The sequence below is a fragment of the Bombus affinis genome, chromosome 2 (assembly GCF_024516045.1).
Source record: "Bombus affinis isolate iyBomAffi1 chromosome 2, iyBomAffi1.2, whole genome shotgun sequence".
In the NCBI taxonomy this organism is placed as follows: Eukaryota; Metazoa; Arthropoda; class Insecta; order Hymenoptera; family Apidae; genus Bombus; species Bombus affinis.
Genome location: NC_066345.1, coordinates 725,803 through 749,506, shown reverse-complemented (window position 1 = coordinate 749,506; position 23,704 = coordinate 725,803). Strand labels below are relative to the sequence as shown.

Genomic DNA, 23,704 nt, shown 5'->3' with positions numbered 1-23,704 from the left:
TTTAGTTTTGAAGATTTACCTTTATAACTTTGTAATTCCATCAATTACTATGGAAGTCAGAATATTTTTTGACACACACACTGTTAGGTGTATTGAACCTGGCATTGTGAATTCTAAGAATCTAAGTTAAATTATTAATGAATTTTCGCATTTTTGATCTGCAGTAGCTTAGAAACGAATAATTGTCAGCACAACTTGAAAATTTGTGGTCATCGATGTTTCATAGTGAGGAATCATTTGGCTCTAATGTTGAGCATTATTGAATAAATTTTCATTCAAATAATTATTTAATTACAGAGTCACTTGTTATTTGAGATTTCAAGTAAAAAAAGGAAAAAGATTATTTATTATTTGGACAAGTCTAGATACATTACTCAAAATAATGAAATTAATTGTTATTTACAAATTATATTTGTTTATTTTTATTTATCATCTATCCGTCGTTATACAAATCTATTTTTTCAGAAATATAACATTCTAATCGGAGAGATTGTTGTGAATCAGAATGTGCAATTTTAACGTTTGTTAACCACAACGAACACGCGAAAACCAAATAGATTTCGCACAACTTTTGCGAAAAGCGAATAGTTTTAAAAGCAAGTAAAAACCATGTGGTTTCTTTATTGAAAAATAATCATATTAATTTCACGACTTTTTTCATCGTACAAAATGAAACACATAAGGCAAAGCCAAAACCTATTTATTTGTCTATCGTCGTTTGTTTCTCAATTACATGAAAATAAAAGATAAAGTTTCATTCCCAAATAACGAACAAATTATTTTTGGCATCGCTCGAACGATTTTTATTCCAACAAACAAATTTAATTCTTATTCGCAACTAAGATATTATCTCAATTTGTTATTTATTATCCCATAGGCAAATAAAATTTTACATACAACGCAGTTCGGCGTAAAATTCAGTTGCGAAGTCGTGAAACTAAAAATAGGCGATTTCTTGGTTCGCTCCTTCTTTCATAAATCGTCTGCTTTGAATATTTTATATATTTTTACATATTGTGTGCATTGTGCGCATCCTTGCGCCTTCAAATTTCCCCTAAATGCACGAAAACGCTCAGTTTACTAATAAAACAGATAAACACGGTTAGAAAATAACACGTTCCTACGAAAATAATTCGCAAAAGTTCGCAAAGTACGTACTTTCCATGCGCATGCATTATTCATTGTCGAATAAAACGCATGTAAATTGCGTCGTTGAAACTGCTTCTACTGATTTAATCATATTAAATAATGGCGTTTCGTTTACGGTTGGCAAATTAATTATAACTGGTAATTATCTTCGCTCATTGTCTGCTGTGCGTTACAATAGTCTTCATACTTATCGCAATGCAATCTGTTTACATAAGTAAGGATTCTTTAAGTAATTACTTATACGGAGGGTATATCAACAACTTTTTACGTAACGAGTTGGAAAACTAATAATTACTTTAATCGCCCATTAATATTCGCTATAACTATGAAGCAGAAGCAAGGCAGATGCATTCGTGACGTTGATGAACGTTCGTAGCAGCTCGTGCTGATATGATTGAACGTGGCTTGGTTCGTCATAATAAAGTAAAAATTTTACTGAAAATTAATGAATTTACCGCAGAAATGTTTTGCATAAATTTAACGAAACGACGAATTATTAATTTTCATATTAAACGGTTATTATCATATTAACAAACATTTTTCCCAATCCATGAAATTAAGTATATGCAAACACGTTTTAGAAGAACCTGTTAATTTTGAATAGAAAGAATTTAATTTTTCTCTTTGGTTATAGATTATGGTATATACACGTTGATCAAAATAATTAAAGGATTGTTTCCAGCGTTATTTTCAATACTTGTGTCTATATACACAGCATGCACTGGAGAAATGTTTTGCATAAATTTAATGAAACACCGATTAATTTCAGCATTAAACAGCTATTATCATAACAACCATCTTCTTCCAATTTATTAAACGAAGTAAATGCAAACGACTAAAAAGGTCTTTTAGTCTCGAATACGAAATAATTGTTTGATTTTTCTCTTCAGCTTTAGATCGTAAAATATGTACGTTGCTCAAAGCAATGAGGACATTGCTTTCAGATTTTCAGTGTCAGGATTGTTACTCTCAACGCTTGTGTTTCATGTTCCTTTTAAACGATTGTGCAAAGTTACAATCGAATTACTCCATGAATTATAATTACAAAGTGCTCCAATTACACTCATGATTACGGTAATTAGCAATCGAATTAATTGAAAAATTTGAGTTACATAGTTCAGATTACAACCAGATGGATGTACAATGTGATTGAATTACGTAATTAAATTAGGGTGTAATTCAAATAACACAACCGTGTCCTAAAGTCAATCTTAATCATTTTAAGCATTAAAAATTAAGCATTACGAATAACACGTCGATCTATTACGCTTATACAACGTCGTGTCTATTTCGTTGGCAAAATAGGATTATCCATGTTAACAACCGTCTAATTCTACTTTTAAACGATAGTTATTTCAAAATCTCCAAACGTAAGAAGTTACTGAAGAAGATCTCAAACAGAAATTCACGATGCAATTTTTATTTGCTTCGTCCAAGTTCGATTTCATAAAGCTTAGGATAAGACAAGTACGAAGTACTTAAATGCGTGAGTTTAACGTCACAAGCATTTTCTAGGATCATTAGCTGCCTTGGTGAGAATTGACGCAATTGATCAAGACGATCGCATTGATGCAAGATGACTAGAACAATAGTTGCTTGGATATTTCTGTGTATTTCACGTTTTCGTTTATTCCATTCACTTTTACGTTTATTGATATGTTTCGTTAATCAACGATATTCTGAATACATTTCTCTTTACGAAAAATCATTCACATTACATGTTACACACATATGTGCGCGTCGCGTATACGTATACGTATGCAGCATCGATTTCTACGAGGTTCAACGGCCTAATATCCTTATTATAACCCTTGCATTATGCTTCTGAAAAGAAGCTAAGCTTCGCTTATATTTAATCCTTTGATTTTTGTTTGAGGAAACAAGAACCTATTCACCGATAGTTGTAATTAATTTTATATTAATAACAGCAATTATTTGTACATAGAATACCAGATAGCATAGTTTAATTGATTAAAACGCCCAATTAGCAAACAGGAAATCTTCAGTCGTTTAGGACACACATACGACAAACACAAGCGTACCGTACATTGTAAAACGTCGAAGGAATGTTACTTTTATTAAGTAAACTCGAGCAGGCGCTCTTTTATTCTTCATTCATAAGCAGAATATCGATTTAATAACGGAAACAGTTAGTCGTTCCCTCAAAGTAGTTTCCTTCGGCAGACGTAATTAAACGATCAGGCAACTGCTATGCGTACGTGTAGAATTTCAAAAATGAGTTGTAAATAAAGGATACTGAGCGAGGGTGAAACCAGAAGTGAACAGTAGCCAAGTATTTATTAAAATGTTAAGGATATTTCTAAGAGACTTCGTCGCACAAGTTACATGAATATCGTGTAAATAAGCATGTATTAGGTCATCCCATAAGTTCGTTCCGTTTTTCGAGCGGTTATATATGTTAAGATTGTTTACATACCTTTCAGTTTCATGAAAAAATGTAATCCCCCTCTTGTTGTACAACTTCTTCCCATTTTTCAAGTGCATTGGTCCCTTATCGCCGTGTGTTTATAAATCGACACATGAAATGTATACACAAATGTCGGCACGAACTTATGGGATGACCTAATACATATGAAGGAACATAAAATGACAGAATGTCCTTATATGTCATAGGATGTCTATTTTAATTGAAGATTCTTTTACATTTTTGGCTCCTCGATATTTCCTATTGCAATTTTAATATCGACTATTATATAGCTACAAAATGCCAATATGAATAAGGTCAGATCGATTTAACCGGAGATTCTTTTACACTTTTAGGCCCTAGATATTTCTCATTGGAATTTTAATATCGATTATACAGGGTCGAGAGGGACCCAGCAATGTACAGATTAAATGTCTAGCTATTACGTCAATTAACACACAAGCGGAGATAAATTGGAACTGGTGAATCGTGTCGTGAAACAATTACCATAAATCTCGTTTATCGATTTTAAATTTATGACTGTAATTGGCACAGCCAATGTAGATAGAAGATAGTGTATGATTATAATATCGAATATCGTTGCTATTCGTCTCGGTTTGCTAATGCGATTATATGTATCAACACATTTCGTTTAGTATCCGTGAATTCGAATTAAATTTTATTTAAGAAAGGAATAAATATAATTTTTATCAAATGATACCCTTCTTTTTTATAGAGCTCTTTAAGAAATTTGTGTAGATTGGCACTTAACATATTCAATGTTGCAATGTTGTAAAATCGAAGAAGGTCGCTGGTAGCGGAAATCGATTTTTCCGTAGCCGATTTATATATTTCTACAGTCGATTTTCTATACGTATCTATTTATCCACGCTTCGTCCGTAAGAAAATAAGAAATGTGCGCCTTCCGCACTGCGTATGCTAATTAAGATTAATATATCTTTTTACGTAATTTCTCCGAATAATTCGAGCAGTGATATAATTGCGAATATTGCGTTCAAATTACGAGCACTTTACGCGGATAATGAAAACAAAGAAGTTCGTATATAGAATAATTCTAAACTCAATTTAAAAATTTGCCATAATATTAAAACATAAACTAACAAAATCTTTTATCTCATTATAATATAATACATAATATAATACAGAATTGAAGATACAATAAGCAAAAGCGTTCTTCTTTCGAAGACTAGAAAAATATTAAATTCCCTATTAAAATTGTGTTTTTGGCTGTGAAGAAAAGAAACTCGATGTCAATTTTGCTACGTTTTCGTTCAGTATTTAACGAATTTCTCTATTTTCCATTACTATTATACCACTAACGTTACCAGAGCCGATCAAATGACCGGTCTGAAAATTTAATTTAAGGTTGTACATTCACCGTTACTTCTTTTGTTCGTCTAACTTTATGTGAATCCTCATATTATCTGATTAATTAATTTGTCAATTTTTGTCAATACAAGAATACACATAAAGTTGGACGAACGAAAGAAATAACAGTGAATGTGGAATTTCTAATTAAATTTTCAAACCGCTCATTTAACCGGTCCTGGCAAGATTAGTGTTAACCTGCCAGGTACGCTATTCAATAATTTATTCGAAGTTTCGTTTCGAACGTCTACCCACGCGCATTTCATTCCTTTCAAGATTCAACGATATTTTCTATACGTGGCTTCTCCTGATCGTAAAGTTTCCTCGCTAGAATTCCCCACAGGTTCTCGATCGAGTTCAGATCAGGATTCGATGCTGGCCATGGTAACAATTCTATTTTAAAATCACTTTGTTGTAACGGTGACTGTATGAATAGCAGCATTGTTTCGTTGAAAAATTGTCTTTTTGTTTTCTATTTCGCTTATGAAACGCAATGGTTCGCCATGTAACGTTTCCTCGTATCCCATAGCCTTCAATCTACCCTTTGTCCTGAAATATCTAGCCTAATCTACCTCAAGACAATTTTCCGTGACATATCCAGACAGGATCAGTGGTTTCTTCGAGATACCGAAGAAATAATATCGAAAATGTAGCTGAGTGTATAATCCCACTATCCACCATCGGTTCTACCATCGGTATAATTCATATTTGTAAATATGCTACGAGTAGACGTAGAATAGGACGATCTACTTGTCCACTATTACATTCCATGATAAAAACTTCTATATTCTTTTTCAGTTACACTTTGTCCTTCGCTTTGTTTCATTTAGCCGTTCGTTTTCCAGTTTCTTATAGCTTTGACATTCTGCAGCGAGCTCGCATTAAGAACTTGCTCGTAATCCTCGTTCTCATAAACCTCATCTTCCTCTTTCGTTTTCTAAGTATTTCGTCCTTTAAATGTTTTTCGTGTTTTCTTTTTATCGCTCCTGTTATTAACTTCCATTATACGTTTTGTACCTTTTATTCCATTTTTACGTTTTTAATCAATACTTTATATTTTTCAGTATTATTCCTCTTTTAATATTTTAATCCTTCGCAGTGTTGTCCTGCTTATTTATTTCCCCATTTTCTTTTACATCCTTGTCATCTTCCTCGATACAAAAATATTTGATACGAGTCGCGCTATCGTGTGCGTTAAATAGTCAGCTGTACATCAATTTCCCAAGAACCGACGTATTCCTTTTGCAGAAAAATTTGCTTCACTGTCGATAGCCATTATTGACGAGGGGAATTTCATTTCGATCGCATATAATGTTTATCGACGAGAGAAATTTCAATTTGATCGTTCAGAATGGCGTAAAGTGTTGTTTCGCGTTCGACTGAAACGATTCTTCGCGTCCGCATTGAAACTGTACTGTGTTTTTGCTGCACTGAAAGAAAACGGCAAATAAAAGCAAAGGCGATCTCTCCACAAAACAACTCTGATTCATTAAATTGAATTTTAATTTGGACTTTTTATTGTAAATAGAAAAATCAATAAATACGAATTTCTACCGAATGAAAAGGTTTTTTCGAAATTCGCACTGCTCCAATTTATTGAATATCGAAGCGCCGAATAATTTTCGCTCGAATTTGATATCGTTCGTAATTTGAGCCAAAAGTTATACTATTCGTAACGATGAAATATAAACTTCAAAAGCGAAAATCTAATCCAAACCAAATCAATGTTTTCCTCGTCGACAACTACTATGTGTCGTATCGAAATACAATTTCTCCTATCGATGACTGTTACGAGCTATCGAAATAAATTTCCCTCGTCGATAATAGTTATAGGAAATGAAAAAGATTTTTCGGCCACTCGGTATGGTTGGTCCACAAATTCGTGCGGTTCTAATTTCATACCGTGTATTATTTCGTGACAATTGGCTGACTGTCATCTATGATTTATACGTCATTCGGTAGCTTTTGTTTTCTTCTTTCACGTGATCCTATGTTTTTCCGTTCTATGCCGATGATAAAGCGATTAATTGTTCAAAAAGCACGAAGATTAACAAAAGACGAGCATTTCCGAGGTGTTTGCAAATTTGACAAAAACGATGCTTCAAAATGTCGCGTGGCAAGTTCTCCGCCATCCTACTTACCGCACTTCGCTCCAACCACTTAATTATCATTCCTTTTCCCTTCAAGATGGTTGAAGTGGCAGTTCCTTCCACAACGACGAGGAATTCCGAAAATGACCGAAAGATTGGTTCGCTTAAAAAATCGCGGAGTTCTTCAAGCGGACAATCGAAAAATTACCGGGACGTTGGCAACAAATTGTAAATAACGGAAGAAAATATATCGTAGATGAATTTGTATTAAATATTTGAAAAAAGTGGACATCTTTTTACATTCAATAACACAGCCGCATCTTATAGACCAACGCATATATGTGTCGGAGATGAAAGGACATCGGGGCCTTTCCTTTGGAACATTTGGGGAGGTCCCCAATACTTTAGTCTAGACTTTTTATTATAGCTGTACTTAAATAATAAAACTGAGGAATAGTCGTTTATGTTCTAATCCTATGGGTGCCCGAGGTTTATGACAGTGGGCTTGGGCTCAAAGTGACATAACAGGTCGCTGAACGTAGCCACGGTCACGGGAGGGACATGTACCTAACAGAGGTATGAAATAATTACATAGCTCTCCTTAAAAACAAAGATTGACCCGAGAGGTACGGAGAGGAATGTATAAGGGCAGTTACACTTGGACTGCGATCCAGTTCATTCGGATAAGTTCTACTTGTACGTTGAGTCACACCCGGAACGAATATTACATCGCATTCGTCATCCCGTTGGCCGTGGATTCGTTATCGAACCTAAATTCATTGTCATCGACATCTGGATCATCCAACCGTCGTTATTACTTGTCACATTCTGTAATAATCACATTTGTATCAGTAAATATCATCTCTAGTACATCACAACGATGGCCAATTCACGCGAGGGTTCAGTATATGTTCCTAACTCTAATGATAACCCGACATATATATGATATATGTATAATATAATAATAGCTGTTTTATATTTTATGATTACACATATATATGAAAAATGTAAAATGAAAAAATTCATAGAATAACAACCATTTCTTCGACTAAAATGTTTTTACAAATAATAATCACATATATATATAATTATTATCAATATAATAATTATTATAATTATTATTAATAGAATTATTACTATAATTATTATTAATATATAATTTTATGTTTAATAATATATATATAATTATTATTTGTAAAAACATTTTAGTCGAAGAAATAGTTGTTATTCTATAAATTTTTTCATTATATTTTATGATTAAACATATATATATATGATTATTATTTGTAAAAACATTTTAGTCAAAGAAATAGTTGTTATTCTATAAATGTTTTATGACTAAACATACATATATATAATTATTATTTGCAAAAACATTTTAGTCGAAAAAATAGTTGTTATTCTAAGAATTTTTTCATTTTATATTTTATAATTAAACATATATATATGATTATTATTTGTAAAAACATTTTAGTCGAAGAAATAGTTGTTATTCTATGAATTTTTTCATTATATTTTATGATTAAACATATATATGATTATTATTTGCAAAAACATTTTAGTCGAAGAAATAGTTGTTATTCTATAAATTTTTTCATTATATTTTATGATTAAACATATATATATGATTATTATTTGTAAAAACATTTTAGTCGAAGAAATAGTTGTTATTCTATGAATTTTTTCATTTTATTTTATGATTAAACATATATATGATTATTATTTGTAAACACATTTTAGTCAAAGAAATAGTTGTTATTCTATAAATGTTTTATGACTAAACATACATATATATGATTATTATTTGTAAAAACATTTTAGTCGAAGAAGTAGTTGCTATTCTATGAATTTTTTCATTTTAGCAGTAACAGTCATGGTCCCTGATATACAGCATCGTTTTCTTTTCCATTATTTTCCTTCGTTTCCGCTTTCCTTCGTTTTGTTTCTCGCCATTTCTTCCCCTCAGAGATCATCGATGTCATGAAGAACTCTCGTTTCGTTTATTTTACGATCGACGATGGTCATTGGTGGTGCGAACGAAAAGACAAGTTACTTCTTGGAACCTGCACTTTCGCACTCTGTATAAAGCTACTGCCGTGGCGCCTCTTTTAAACGCTTAATGACTTTCTTTCGTGTCGCGCTGGCAAAAAATCAACTTAGGATTGTGCGGCCACGGAATACAATGAGCGGATTCCGGTGGCCTTAAAGTGGCAGTAATGATTCCCTGGACTATTATGATGATATACGGGTCGCTGGAGAGAAAACGCGCTTTTTCTCTGCGACTCACATTTTTGCGTTGCTCTAACGAAGATTATATTACTATCTCGCATTACGTAATAACGAGGCAAAAGTAATTTGCGAATTAAGAATGAAAAGGCAATTTGTAATTATTAGACTGCGGATATTTACGCAAATTCGTTAATTAAAAAAGTGGGACTTTGGGGAACACCTGTTTCTCTTATTCGATATTATGACGAGTACTGAAAGTTACTTTGCGTACAATTTTACATATTTTCGTTTATGATATAATGTGTATATGCATTTCTGTATTTTCGAATTTCCCATAAATGCATAAAAATCCATAGTCATTTAATAAAACAACGCCGTGGTAATTAATGCAGGAAATGATGAAACTTTTGCACTCATTTAGTATGTAAATATTTAATATTCAAAATGAAGCATGCGATGACGATTTTACATGTAACAGTTCACAGGATAAAATTTCATATATCGAACAGTTAATATAAAATCCAATTACGTTTAGAAAATGTTAAATTTTCGCGATCTTCTTCTTAGATCTTCGAACTGCTATTAGATTTGGGTTTTGAGTGAAAATTTTCAGATTTTCTCTGAAAAAGTACGCATTGCGATATTCGCGAAACATGAGAAATGGAGATCAGAAGAATCGCAAATACGTCATCAATTAATTTTTTATAAATTATGATACACATGATTAAATAGGAAAGTACTATTTATTTTATACTTTCGTTTATTTTAATAGTATTACTTTATTATATTTAGTAGATTGTTATACTTGTATCTTCTTATTCAACAGTCAAATTTTGTATGGCCACGTGTCTACGTGTTGTAGCAGGTATAACGAAGTCGTAAATTAAAGTGTTAACTAACTGCACCCGTTGATCTCGCCATATATAGTGTCACGCGGTATATAGAAGCCCTTTGAACCTTCGACTTCAAAAGTCTTTCATTAAAACTCTTGCTCACAGTATTTCATTAGACCCTTACGGTATTAAGTTTCCTCGTCTCTTGCTCAATAACCTGCAATTCTTGCTTAATAATTTGCAATTGTGAGAGTGATAAGACGTACAGTTCCAGGAGAGATAGGAAGAGCTGACTTTGAGTTCGCGACATACGATCTTGCAGGATCTTTGAAATTCTTATGCGCTTTAAAATGTCCAAAACGTCCAAAATGTCCCGAATATCAAAAATTCCCAAAATGTGTTTCCCAACTCTCGAAACACGTCAACTCCACTTCCTGTCCGATTTTACAATCTCGTCGTATCTCTTCCACCAACACTACATATCAACAAATTTACATTTTCACGAGTTCTTTTGATTCACCAATCGCCAAATTTGAATATTTAGTTACCAGGTCCTTGATCGTAAGAGCCGCGACTATCCTACTGAACTTGACGAATAACTAATGGTTACGTAATTATTTACTAACTAACGACGCTAATCTAAGGTGACTGTAGCAAATTAATTAATTTACTTATAAAATATATGTAATTGTAGTCACTAATACCTTACCAGGTTACGTAACGGTAAGGAATAAATAAATCAAAAAATGTACGTGTATTATCGAGTCTCAACTTGCGAGGAAAAGTAATCACAATTACTTGTGGATATTTAATCTGCACAGAAACGTTATTAATGACGCGAGCATTAAACAGCAAAGTAATCCGAGAGCCAAGTAAGAACGGAATGCTCATCGAACGTTTAATTTTCGAAAGTATTTTCCCAGTGATTGCAACTTGGTTTACTTTGTTCGCCAATACATAAATCTAAAGGAAGCTCACGCCGAGTAAAGTTCTCCACTTTCGATTTAATCGTCCCTCTGAGTCTCTTTGGCTTCCTTTGTGGTTCTTCGTCCCTGTACCAAAGAATGAATGCGGCAAGTAATATTCGTAATGAAGTCTCTGTGCATGGAAATGTATAGTCCTCCGAGTGTTTCTCATGATTACAATTAATCTTGCGCTGCTTTTAATGCATGTTTCGCGCGGAAGCGATATCACTGGCAACGTTCTTAATGCAAATTTGTTTCCTACGAAACATTCTTTCCGATCTTTCAGCTTCTCAGCATATTTCAACTATTTTATTCGACATCGCAAAATTAAACGTTAAGTATCAAACTTTACGCAAACTGAATATTCCCAATTCATTCATTTGAATCTAATCGCGCCGCGTCTTTTCGATCGTTTTCGAGCCAGTCGCGTTTTCTGTTAGCCTTCAAAATGTGTCTTCGTATAATTTACGCGTAATTTATGTTAAACATCGGTTTAAAATACCATAAATTATTTTTCTTTGCTGAAATAAATATCGAAATATAAAAACACGAGGACAGTGGCGGGGTAAAATAATTTGTGTTACTCGTCCTTAAACGTTAAACAGCTTTTCGATGCAATCTGTGCCGCGCACCATCGTTTCAGTGTGACTTCTTTTCATTCGCAGCATTCGATGACGCACGCTGTCATTTGTTTTATATTCGCTGAAAATATCACTGACCCGAACGAAAAATTCAGCGGCTATGAAAAACAGTAGATATATGAGCCACACAGAAATCGAACTGTTCAATTCCATCAAGATTAATCGTTCAGCATCTATGGTTGATTAGTTTGATTTCTGGCCGATTCATACAGCGGCGAACAGGGTAAATTGAAAAGCGCATTCTTTTCTTATTTTATTGTTTTCAATGTTCGGATCTATCGATGGACGTATTAGTCCGGATATATGAATCACGTTAATTCATTTATGGCTATCGCTAGACGCCTGTGTGCGCATTCTGTGCATTTTCCCGCTTTTAAATTTCCGATAAACGCATAAAAATCCGCAGTCCGATAATTTTTATAATTCCTATAATCATATCTATATGTTAATTGCAGTTGGCTTCTTCGAATCATTAGCATATCAGTATTAGCATATCTGAATATGTTATCTTCCACATACCTACATACTTCCCTACCATTCTATCATTACTGTTATTTTCTGTTGCACCGTTTATCATCAACTATTTCTTTTTCTCTCTCTTTCGTTCTTACTTCTCAATCATATTTCCTGCTATTGCCAAATTTATCACGGATTCTAACACGTTTATACAAATCCATAAATAAATGAAATATTCTAATCGTTTGATAATTCTCCGTTCGCATAAATTTACTGCTAACTTTAACCAAATAGTAAGCGGCGTTTTTTGGTAAAAAGTTTCAACTTTGAAAATTTTACGCAGAGCGTCGACCTCCGCGTAACACCAACGTGATGTCACCGGACGCTAACATTTGGCCAGCGCTTGACAACGCTGTCACGTTGCTGTCACCGCACGTGAAAGCGTCGATCATAAGAAAAACATAAGGAAACGCTATAAAAATTTGATATTATATCAAGTTTCTCTAGAGAACGTGCCGGCTATTGATCTCTGGAATTATATTAGAGATACGAGGCACATGTATTCTGGGATATCTTAAACAATTTTGCTTTCGTTTATACGCTAATTCGCCCGGATATAAAACGAATAAAAAATCTGGCCGCGTGTAGTTCTTACGTATACGCACATGTAATGTGAAATGGTCGTTCTTACTCGTTAAATTACAGTACAAACTGGCTATAATACGTGCATTTGACTGCAATTTGTAGATTACTACCAAGGCTCTACCTAGGTACACAGCTGAGATTTAACTCGATTCCAAATGGGTGCACATAATCCATCCGGTACATTTAATGGAGTTAGTCGCGTTCTGGTTATGGCAGAGCATTATGAATAAGCTCCTATGTAATGCCATAGTTGCTGTTACTTTATATAGACATACTTTGCGTACAAAGAGAATTAGGCGATCAAGATGGAGATCTTCTGAAAAACAATCATCGAATACAGTTATCCTAGAACACAGCTGCGAGTTTATGTATCTCATACGTGAGAAAATACTTTATTTTCATATTTTTCTTCATTTTACAAAAGGGTTTCTTGCAACTAAGAAACTTTTCGAGATTAGATTACAGCAGAAATATTCGTATACATAATTTTATATAAATATAGAAATTTACATATAGTTTGTCTGTATCTTTTCATTACATCGGATCGACTTACAACATATTTTTGAATTTTAAAAATGCTTTCCTTTAAAAAATAGAAATGTGTTATCATGTTCTTCCCCTGTAGATTTCAAATGCAACGTTTAATTTATTTAAGTAACATTTAATGTTACTGGAATACAAATGGGAAAAGATACGATATATCTTTAATAAACATCCAGGCGATCAATATAATATTGCAACTAAGAAACTTTTCGAGATTAGATTACAGCAGAAATATTCGTATACATAATTTTATATAAATATAGAAATTTACATATAGTTTGTCTGTATCTTTTTATTACATCGGATCGACTTACAACATACTTTTGAATTTTAAAAATGCTTTCCTTTAAAAAATAGAAATGTGTTATCATGTTCTTCCCCTGTAGATTTCAAATGCAACGTTTAATTTATTTAAGTAACATTTAATGTTACTGGAATACAAATGGGAAAAGATACGATATACCTTTAAGAAACATCCAGGCGATCAATATAATATTGCAACTAAGAAACTTTTCGAGATTAGATTACAGCAGAAGTATTCGTATACATAATTTTATATAAATATAGAAATTTACATATAGTTTGTCTGTATCTTATATTCAAGGAATATACTCTAGTTTGGTAGAAATAGAGATAATCGTGAAAAGGTAGCGCAAAGTTATACTTGATCCAAACTATTTTGCATTGCATTCTAATCATCACAAAGGGCAAACTTGTCAAAGGAATTACAGGCTGCAATTGGGCCGTGCTTTTAAAACATGCTATTAAAGCTCCATTAACTGTCTGACTTTGTGCCAAAGAACCATTAGTTTGTGGGATATTTATCATCTGCCATTCTGTCCTGCTTTACAAATTTTTCAATAAAACCATTGAGATGCTTTAGGATTATTCTTCAAAGAAATCGAGGAGCTCCGATGAACGACAGAATATTTTAACGATGAATATTTAAATGAATATTTTATTTGAGGCCAAAGCTGATGTTTGCAACTGAGAATAACAAATTTATGCAAAATTTATATTTGGCCGGACTTCGAAGGTAATAAAAATAAGAAAAACTGCTTGCTCGATTCCAAACTTCGATTGATTTATCAGCATAATTAAAAATTATTTAAACTATCCTATAGCTGAGCCAGAATTTAAAGAAAATGAAGATAAAGCCTTCTCCGGCTCTCTTTTCTCCATTTTCCTTCAACTTTCCGATCACGTGACGGATAAATGCAAAGAACATTTTTTCTTCTTTGAGAGATGCTTTTAAACGTTCTGCAAGAATTTTTTAACGTCCTCCTTTCTTATTTTTTGGGTTCTGCTGATTCCAAATCCCACAAAAGCGAAACACGCAATTCCGACACACCGGTCGCTAAATAATACTAAATTTGCGAAAAAGTGTATCTAAAATGCATCCAGTGTAAAGGTAAGTGAAACGAGAAACAAAATCAGAAGAAATTTTTTTGAGATTGCAAGATGTTGAAGTGGTCATCACTTCTACGAAAACTCCACATCTGGTCTTTTAGTTTTCTCAAGCGCTGAAGCCATCGACAGCATATAGACAAAAGATTAGCATGAAGGCAGACCATAAACAGTAGACAGGCGACGTTGGCTTCTGGGTTTTCAGTTATGAGGTAACGCTGCCAGCGTGCGGATCTGGACCAGCTCAAATTGTATTCCTACTTATTATTACACTTCTCTATTAAATTAAATATATATATATTTTGTACCTTACACTTTATCCATGCGTTTTCTCTCTTTATACATCTAATAACCTCAACACAAGAGAAAGAGAATTTTTTTCAGGAAAAGGTTTAATACAATATGTAGAAGATTCAACTGCTATTAGAAATTGCCATTATTTACGTGAAACGTTATACGTGCATATTGTACACGGTAACTATCCCATGAGACTCATGACCATATGATGGCGAAATGAAGTCATAAATATGCGGTTGAAATTGGTCCCACATGGATTTCGCAGCTTGTTGAAAACCGAGGAGGAAAACTGCCTGGCAATCTTTTTTTCAAACAATTTGATCAAATTTTAATGGTGAACACACGTCGAAATATCGGCACGTTTCTATACATGTACGTACAACACACGATTAATAAGAAAATGAACGCATAACGTTTTAATATTGAACAACCGCGCGGCATTTCCCTCTTTTACGAGCTATGATGTAACACTAGATAAGCGACGCGCACAAAACTCCGTCGAAATTGTGAATTTAATTTCACTCCATAAAATGTATTCCGATTTCTTTCAATTTTTTTTAGAAGAATGTCATTCATTTCAAAATTATATTCTCACAATTACTGTAGATCATTCACCACGCGTTATCTCGCAATAAAATTCTTCTCAGATCAGCGCCCTACTGTGATATTAATCGGCCATTATATCGATAGCAAACAAAAATTCGGGCTGTAACGTGTCGAGTAAATGGAAACTTGAATTTTAAAAAATATTCGACTAATATCGTTTTTACGAGTAGCTGCATAGAAGAAATCTCATCGTTTTCCTATATTAATTTTGCACGTCATCGGCTATCGCACTTCATTAAACATCGTTCGTAGCTCGTAGTATAACGAAGAAAAAATGAACGAGTATAAAGTAGCTATAAGATATATTTCGCTCAGACTTTACTTTGAGATCGAAATTTTAGCGAAACCATTTAGCGATCCTTTCCAGTGTACCCATACGAAAGAATTTAATTTCGTTCCGCAAAGTGTATTTCAATCGTCTTTTTTTCTTTGCAATGTAAGACAGTAAAACAACTTACGTAACGAAATTTCTAGGCTATTGAAAATTGAAGCCGAAAATATAAAAATTCAATTGATAGGTTTGCCTGGAAATAAGAGAGTAAAACAAAATGAAGTTGGAAAGGTAAAACACGCAGACCAAATCGTAGAGGCGAAACTACATTTCGTGTTACTTGCTCTACTGGCTTTTACAACAGAGGAGGATATATTACTTGCAGCTCTATCATGGAAAATGTTGTAAAACCAGCATATTTCGAGATGCGATAAAATGTCGCAGCGAACGACCATTTTGACATTTTTCCGTCACGGCGTCTGTGCGCTGTGCCGCTTATATGCAAATGGTATTTCCTTTGTGCCTTTTAAATCTTGAAAATTCCGCTACATTCGAAAGAACATTCCTCTTCGCCACTGTTTTATGCACTTTAGAAACAGTTCTGTAGCTTGTAGTCGTATAATTATAATTTTATTATTCCTTTATGCCAAGTTATAAAGTCCCATTGTTCGAATTATCCTATTAACCAGGGACCATAACAGTTATAACGAAAAATGAACAAAATTACGATTGAAGAATTAGTTTAATTGATAATTTTCAACTTGGATTAGTTCAACTGATTTTGGTTGCGTATAATTGCTCAAAAACGATTAAAATGTTGTTTGGTTATCGATAAACATTGAGAATTTCTTTTGGTCATCAATAATCGTCATTTGTAAGAGAATTTTCTTTTCATCGCTAATAACCATTATTCGTGGCAGAATTCTTTTACTTTCCGATAATCATCATATGTATATGAGAATTTTTTCCCTTATCTTTAAGTATTATCCGCGAGAGAATTTTTTCGTCGCCAATAACCGTTAATCGTGGCGGAATTTTTTTTTATTATCGGACGAATATTTATCGGTAACCAAAAAAATTCTCTCAGCAAAGACCGAAAAGGATTTTTGGAAAAATGCGCTTCCACTTCAACATATATAAGATACGCACGATAATATCCGATAAAAATCCAGTACTTCTAGGAAAGTAAGTTATTTTCACGAGACTTAGGATTGGACATATTAAACTGATACATCCTCATCTTGTAATTAAAAACGAGTCAACTAAGTGCAATCATTGCAACTGTATTCTGTCTGTAGATCAACATCTGTCAATAGAAAATTAAATTTCCTCTTGCAAATGAGATTCGGATATATTTAAATAATAAAAAGCATTGCGAGAATCTTCCTCATTTTATCAAATACATTAATTTGTATCACCAATTATCATACCAACTTAGTTCTAACATGTATCATATTAATTTAAGCTTCGAGTTGCGCCATACTATACACAACTGTACCATATCGTATTGTGATTGTACGATATACGACGTATGTTCGAGATGTGTAGATATTATTTAATATATAAGTTCGTAAGCTATCGTATTTTACACTTCGTTCTTTGTACATATATTCTCGTTATGTATTTCGTTAATCGCTAAATGCCAGGACAAATGGTCGGGCGTAAATAAAACGAATAATAAAATAAAGATAATCCGTGCGTTGTCAAGTATGATTAAATTGTCATCGCTTCGTGAGAACGAATATCCACACGTGTGGATGTTATGTAATAAAGTTGAAGTGAAAAGGTAAGGCTTCCTCAATAATAAACTGTAGGTAGAGGTGTCGGCCTTTCAGGCTTAAATTCTACTTTAATGCCCACTTTCAGAAAAGCCATAGGATACCGAGAGCTTCTCCTTTTATTGTCAGAAGACAAGTTTCGCTATGAAGTAGACGATACGACCGTGATAGCGGTGAAAAGTGTAAATTAGAATCATTCCTTGAGATATGATTCGTAGGTGAAAAGCAGTCTTAAACAAAGTGGTCTCAGACGTCGTATCTAACGATCATGGTACGTTTAATACATTTTTGCAAAAGCACTGTTACATTGCAAACAGCTCATAATAGATCACGTTCCACGTTCCACGTTCTTCGTTGCTCACGTCAAAATTGCCACTTCTGAATTTTTTAAACCACTCAAAGCACTGTGATTTACCAAGAGCATGCTCACCGTAAGCTTCGACAAGCATTAGATGCGATTCTGCAGCAGTTTTCTTCAAATGGTAACAGAAAATCAATGCTGTTCGCAAATCGTAGTTTCCAGGCACAAAATTCGACATGTTCAACGCTATTACAAATTATGCTATTGTATGAAACTTGTATCGTTCTGAGTCGAAAATGTTTGTGAGATGTCAACAAAGACTTTTGCCATCAATGACGCAGTTTAGTGATAACTACATTATCAGCTAGGGCCATCTATAGGCAAATTCCGGTTTCATATTTACAGACCTGATATACAAGTATGTACATACGTTTGCTTGTAATTTGTTTGTAGTTGTATCGAGGACAATCGATAAAACTACATTTTATAAAATTCTTCATTCTTTATATCCTTTGTGAATCGATTCTTTGCGCATTTACGCTATAATATTATTGAAAAATTGTTAACAAATTATTCTACGTGTATCGTAAGACTGTCGTATAAATTTGTCTTTGTATTTCAAACCATATTAAACCACATTAAACGTACTAAATTGAATCGTATGAGAAGTGTAATCAGAACGATGATATTTCATAACGTGTTTATATTTAATTTGCAATTATAAAATTTACCAAAATTTGGTCCGTTTATACTACATAGCATCATTTAATGACAATCATGAAACTGCACAAAACAGAACAAAGGTATACAGAGTAATATATACACTAGAATATCGAAGTTTCATCATCTTTTTAATATCTGTAAGTTATAACACAAACATCGTAATTTATTAAAGAGTACAAATACATTTTGAAATTTAATTTTCAATGAAGAACATTTCTGGTTAACTTTATATCGTATTATTGTAACCTGCAGAAGCATACTTGTAAAATATCCTAATCTATAATGTATTGTTAGCAAAAAAGGGTAACGTATCTCGCACAAGAGAAGCTTCTTCTATCGATATAACTAAAGCAAAAGACAAAAGAGAGGGATGATTATAAAAGAGAAAACCGCGATTGGGCCAAGTAACTCATGACTCACGATTACGAACGAAAGAGCATGTCGCGCCAAAATTGCGCATATTTCTCTGCTAAGTTATACGCTAACTTAATGAGCAAGTTACGTGGATTAGAATTTACGTTGCGAGTAGTGTGCTTGCTGCTGACGACTTTTATTCCCATCAACTGGTATAAAGTAAAACGTTTCGGATATTAAGTATAAATTAATTGACGTGACAGCAAATCCTGATTTATTTAATTAAGAGAATTTCACAAATATTTCACAAGAGAGTATCACAAATATGCATATGTTTTTCCATAAAAATGTTACATTATGATTTGAGCGGAAGAATTTTAATAAGACAGTAATTAAAAATGAAAACGACCTGTTAAGTTCAACAACGTAAATCCTTTAAGAGTATCTTTTAAAATAAATACTTTAAAAAGTATATAAAGTACAGTAAGTAAGATAAACAGGCGGAAGTTCATAGAAATTTCAAAGATATAATTCTTAAAACAAGCAGTACTTCAATAGAGAAAAAGTATATTCAGTTAAATGAAAGGATTTTCATTACATCGGATCGACTTACAACATACTTTTGAATTTTAAAAATGTTTTCCTTTAAAAAAGAGGAATGTGTTATCATGTTCTTCCCCTGTAGATTTTAAATGCAACGTTTAATTTATTTAAGTAACATTTAATGTTACTAGAATGCAAATGGGAAAAGATACGATATATCCTTAAGAAACATTCAAGCCATCAATATTATCGTTCTGTATGGGAAGAGCAATTATATATAAGCATATTTGTAATAATAAATAAGTACACAAAGTGAAACTAAACAATCGCCCTAGTAACCTAACGAAAAGATCAAGATTGCGTAGAAAACAATGATTTAAAACAATGATTCTAATGAAAAACGCATTTAAGTGATATATAATCACGCTAAATCAACTTATGTCCTTACTGAACAAATTATAAAGTTTTTTGAATTTATGAAAGAGACATTGACAATATTCAGGGTTCTCAACGATGCATTAGTACAAATGGTTCGTCTAGAATGTTTCTGACATACAATGATGTTGATCGACAACAATATTGACGATAATATTGATCGTCTGAACGCTCCTTACAAATAGTATAGTAATAATCTCTACGCTGTAAATGAAAATCGTCTCACCTTTCCCTCAGGATGAACAGTGGACAACTTCTTATAGATCAGCTCACTTACCTGAAAAGGAAACAACAGAATTTGTCAAGACACTCAACAAACAACAATAAGAAATAACAAAAAAGATGACATAAATATGTAAATTCCTTCTTTGTTCTCAACATATTGCAACTCTCTGAAGCAAAAAGCTAGAACAGCGTTGAACGTTCCCAATTTCTCGTTCTGTATCGTGAAGCCCACGAAGCGTGGCTTCATAGTAAGGGACGATTCACGCTAAGGAACACGGTACGGTCAGATCACTGGAGTCAGGCACCGGTGAAAATCGCTTGCACGCAATCCAACGAGAGCATCTACAGTAGCCGGTTCGGTCAACTCGAATGAAAATCTCTTGACCGGTGCCTGACCTGACGTCATTTCACAGCACCTTTGACCGCTTGTCTGAATCAAGCTTTAGTACGAATACCTCGGTAAAATCCTACATTCTAATCGATCGTGATACGATAGGACCTTTGACCGTTAGTGTGAAACAGGTTTTGCACGTAATCCAACGAAAGCATTCACAGCAGGCAATTCGATCAAGTCGGATGAAAATATCTTGACCTGTGGCTGACTTGACGAGATCTGACTGTATCGTGATCGCTACTCTGAATCGAGCTTAAGTATGTTTCCATGCAGCGGTCATTGTAAAGTAACGTCTAACTGTCCAAGTGTTCACGAAACAGCAGTGAGTCGTTTTCGTCATGACGACTGGTATTAACATTGTCGGTGACAAGACGTATGTCGCAGCTATAAACCTAAATGCAGACCAGCTGTTGTCCGCGTGATATCCTTCAGATCATGTGTCTTTCTTTGTTTTCACGGTTAAAAGAACAACAAGGGCAGCTTCTTGGATCTCTTCAGGGTCATAGCTTCTTCCTCGTCGTTCGACGTTTTAATAATCAGACAAAATATATCTTACGGTACGCTTTGGAGACTGAACGTCATAGATGGACGTATCGTCACGTCTGGTGGACTACGTTTACGCTTTTATGAAGCGACGCTTCGTGGACAGTGGGTCCAACAGCGAAGCCAGAAAAGTCAGCACAAAGGTTCCACTGTCTTTAATCGGCCAAATTAGCTTTTTATCGATCCGACAGGGAATCGATGCCGCTTCAGGAGGACAGACGACGGTGGTTGATTCTGCGAAAGGACGACCAGCTAGGCTTTCTCGTAATTAGTTTCAGGAACGTGGAAAAGCCGCCAACAAGATTGCCACTACTCTAAAGTTACTGTTCCAAGGCATTCGATGACCAAGCGCGAATTGAAGCTTCGAACAATTGGATCTTTCGAAAAAAGAGAAACATCCTAACGACGAAAAAAACATATTCCCTGTCCTATTTGATTCTACTGTTGCGAACGTGAACAATTGTACAGATATTGTACAACGTAACACATTCACTGTCATTACAGTTACCGGAAAGTTATGTGCTGGTCACGAGTCACGAGTGACCATGACCGGTGAATGTATTAAAACCTATGATGCGAGCTGCATACATTACTGTAATACAATGGTTTACGTAGTTAATGACGTGGGAATCTCTTGACTTTCTCCTTTCTCCAATGATGTAAGAGATATTCAATTTAATATATTGTCCTTCAAAAAACATGGATAGACTAAAGAACGATGAATTATCCAGCATGTAAATGATAGTATAATATATTATATTGTATATATTATATTATATCTATATTACCTTATATTATAATTAATAATCGATATAATTATTACATTATATATATTGTATAAGATGACATAAATTAATGATGTTCACATATGTAGGTTCCTTCCTACATGTGAGAGACAAAAATGACAGATGATTAAATTTGTATTTTGTTGAAGTAACTTCCTCAAGAAAAACTCTACATCTTTATTTATGTACATCCGTGATCTGAAGACTGCTATAAGAAATATTCTAAATAAGAAGTGGTGCACATTATTGTACCCTCGAATATACATTATGTTTTGGGTTGCAAGGTCTAGGAACAAAGGTACTAATAAACAGATTTCTATTTATGTTCCTTGTAGCCCTTAGCTAAAACTATGAGGTTAACTTTTTTTGGTAATGTCCTTTTGCTACAAATATATGAACGTGCTCCCTATCATTCCATTGTCTAGTAACACTAAGAGAGTAAGGATCTGAATCAGCATAAACTTATACATTATACTTATACTTATACCTTTAATTATTTCAATTCATCCACTCGTTCTTCAATTAGCCAACCTCAACCTCAACAGTTTTCATTCTCCCTTCGTTACACAATGCCAGGATACGTTGCACAAAAATTATAGAAGCGTGATGGTTCGCAATTACGATTCCAAATTGCTAATTTGAAATTAGCCGCAAGTGACATGGATATTTCGATAACAGGAACGCGTTCGATGATGCTTACTATTATTAATATCAATTCACTAGATTCATTATAGTTTATTTACCACGGCCTGACTCTTCAATCTTGCAGAACGAGAAGTCTATAAATGTAACTAATAGACTCGTTCTCTTTTATCGCATATTGACCAGTGTGCGCATCTGCACGCGTGCACCGTATGTTACTCGTAACTTACGTGATATGGAAATATAGCTTCGACTTATCGTAGACAGGAGAAGCCTGCTTTATTGTGGTACCCGTACTATGTAGGTATGTACATACGTACATATTTGATGAATTGTATGGTACAACGTCAACTTCCCATGATAGACAGCACATTTCACGGCTAACTGCATGCATGAAACGTAAATCGACCTTTCAAATATGGTTTACTGTTAGACAGTGGTGGGCAACAGTAATGTTATATCAATACTAACTTTATTCTACTAAACACTTTTCATCATACTGATAACTATCATCTATATTGTATCTATGTATAACGTAATTGTTCTTGTCAACTGCAACTCCCTTTGCTAAAATTCTGCTGTTTCCTGTATTGCTTGCCTTTTAAACTTTCTTTTGTCCTCCGCTGTATATTAAATAATAAAAATGTAACATTGCGTATCCGGAGGTTTAATTTTCAAACTTTGCCAATGTGCTCTATAAATAAGTAATAAAAAGAATAATAAAACATCTTGTAGAGAAAAAGTGCATAAATGCTTCGTTAAAAATTGTAACCAGAATATGAAACGCGAAATATGAGATCGTACGTCGACACTCTTTCTCTTAGTCTAACACGTCCGAACCGACATGACCCACCGACGGGTCACAACCTATACTTCTATCTGGCGGCGTGGGCCACCGGTGCGCCACACCTCTCTTTCACCATCAGGCGGCGTGACACACCGATGATTCGCGTCATTCATGTTCTCAATTTGAATTCATAAAAATGTAATTTAACGAAAACTGGAATAAAATGCACGCCATTGGAGAATGCGCGT

The 23,704-nt window shown here is 33.8% G+C and overlaps 1 protein-coding gene across 1 annotated transcript in view; it reads right to left on the bottom strand.

Moving 5' to 3' along the window:
* Positions 1-23,704, bottom strand: part of LOC126923852 (CCR4-NOT transcription complex subunit 6-like) — a 407,221-nt gene that overhangs the window by 240,202 nt on the left and 143,315 nt on the right. The gene's annotated exons all lie outside the window — the stretch shown is intronic.